The sequence below is a fragment of the Melampsora larici-populina genome, assembly GCF_000204055.1.
Source record: "Melampsora larici-populina 98AG31 unplaced genomic scaffold MELLAscaffold_10, whole genome shotgun sequence".
Classification (NCBI taxonomy): domain Eukaryota; kingdom Fungi; phylum Basidiomycota; class Pucciniomycetes; order Pucciniales; family Melampsoraceae; genus Melampsora; species Melampsora laricis-populina.
In genome coordinates, this window is record NW_006768774.1 from 1,261,788 (window position 1) to 1,264,447 (window position 2,660).

Genomic DNA, 2,660 nt, shown 5'->3' on the forward strand with positions numbered 1-2,660 from the left:
TAAAACAATGAAAGAAGGTGGTACCTAGCAGTGCTTTATTCAACTTGGTTTTATTTCATTTGTCTTTGAGAAAGGAAAGGTGAGGTGAGGTAGCTATCTACAAAGTTTTTGAGTAAAGAAGTAGAGTAGTTGATAAAGATGAAATTAAAGGATTGTGTTCATGTCACAATTGAGTAACTGGTGATGATGTAGATTTAGAGGATAAGTTGTTCCTGCATCAGAAATTCATGTATTGCTCATTGTGTGATACAAGAGCTCTCCATCATTCATGGAAACACTGGATTGTGTATGATTGCAGCCTCACGGATGTTATGGCATGGTTGTTCATATGATTTTCCAATTGCACTTATATCACTCTTGCAAGATTTTTCAAGTGTGTTAAGGCCTCGGTGTGGGGTTCTCGGCGGGGATCAAGGTTGGGTGTCTAATAAGCTATGCAGATTGTCGTATGAAGAAGAAAGAGAAAAGACAACTGTGGTTTGTACAACATAGTCTAATCTCGTGTCTGTGACATCTACTACCCGGTATTTCACTAACAGTTACATGTCTCTTGAGGATCGTAACATTATCCCCCTTTTTACGCCCAAACTCCCTCTTGCAAGTTCTGCGTTCCTTCCACGGGCAGCATTAAAAAACCCAGTGGGAAAAAGCTTGCCCTCTCTCATTTTCTCCTTGTCCTTTTGTATTTACTTGCTGCATTTGGGAATTTGATGTTGAATTCATTCACTAAATCTTTGCTATTTGATAAATTTTCCTCAGGTTCCCATGAATTGTGTTCAGTTCCAAACCCTTTCCAGCTGACTAAATATTCCTTCTTCCTATACCTTTTTCTACAGTCTAATATTTCTAATACTTCCCATTCTTCATTTCCTTCCATGATTGTTGGCTGCGGTTCGGATTCCTGACGACCTTCAATACCGTCTGTTTTGTGTTTCCTAAGTAGAGAGACATGGAATACTGGGTGTATACCCCTCATTGACGTAGGTAAAGTCAGCTCATATGCGGATCTTGATATTTTCTTGGAGATGTTAAAAGGACCCATCCACTTATGATCTAATTTAGGACTAGGCCTTGTCGTCGAAAGGTTCTTGTTGTTGAGCCAAACCTGGTCGCCAATCTTCCAATCGGGGGTTGAGCGGATGCCCTTGTCGAACCGAATTTTCATCTCTTCCTGTGCTGTCTTCAAACACTCAGTCAGTTCCGATTGTACATTGATTAGTTCTGTCAGTCTTTTCTCTACTGAAGGTATACATTGTTCTGCGGAGGGGATACCACTGAAACTAGGATTATACCCATAGTTTGCTTTGAACGGCGAGACTCCTGTCGAAGCGTGGTCCTTGTTATTGTACGAGAATTCGGCGATTGGTAAGAGAGTCTCCCAGTTGTCCTGTCGGTAGTTGACAAAGTGTCGAAGGTACTGCTCTACAACTTTGTTGACAATTTCGGACTGACCATCGGTGCGCGGGTGGTATGCTGTGGAAGGTTGTAATCGAATGCCTAGTCTCTTATCCAGTTCCTTTGTGATCTGAGAAATGAAGATGCTCCCTCTATCCGATGTGATAGTTCTGGGGGTGCCATGTAATTTCCATACGAATTTTACCATTAAGTCTGCTAATGTTTCTGCTGTCATGGATTCGTTGCATGGAATAAAATGGCTCATTTTCGTGAGGCGATCGACTACTGTGAGTATACTGTCTTTTCCGTTGGAAAGTGGCAGTCCGGTAATCAAATCGTAGCTGATGTCGACCCATGGTCCCGCTGGTACTGGTAGAGGCTCGAGAGATCCAAATGGCTTTTGAGTACTTGATTTGTTTCGTAGGCAAGAATCACATCCATCTACATATTTGTTTGTGTACGCTTTCTGGCTTGGCCACGTGAAGCTTCTCTTCACTAAACTAAGTGTCTTCGCCCTGCCCGGGTGTCCCGCTAGTAGACTATCGTGGCGACTGCGTAGGATTTGGCGTTTGATCTCGTTGTTGTTTGGCACTTCGATTCGCCCTTGATTATACACTATTCCATCATGTACTCTATAGTTGGCCGTTTTTTGACGTATTGCTGTAGATATGGGATTGGAAATTGCTTGTATAAGTTCCTTCAGTCTTGGATCATCATTAGTAGTCTTTCTGATTAGGCCTATGATATCTTCGTCGTTGAGGATGGGGTCGGTTGGTGTCTCATTGTTTACTCCCAAGACATCTACTTCGAACCAATGCTCTGCATCTGGTAGTTCAATCTCCTCGTTCTCAAAACAAGATTCAATACTTGCAACCTCGGGTTGAAAAGTGTCGGGTGTGATGTTTTCCGGTCTAAGCAGTTGACCAAAAGTTAATTTTTCGTCATGAGTTGGCGCTAGGTCTGGTCTTCTTGACAGTGCATCTGGTTTAGCGGCTTGTTGTCCTGGGCGGAATTTAATTTGAAAATCAAAGCATCCTAGAGTCTCGGCCCATCTAGCTTGGCGTCGGGTTAATTGTTTGGTAGTCATGAATGATTCAAGATTGCGGTGGTCCATATATACTATGACGTCCAATCTATTCGGGTTTCCTTCTAAGTAGTGCCTCCACTCTTTAAAAGACGCCACAATAGCAAGGAGTTCCTTATCAAATATTTCATAATTCCGTTCCGCCTGTGCCAATGATCTGGATAAGTATGCAACTGGATGT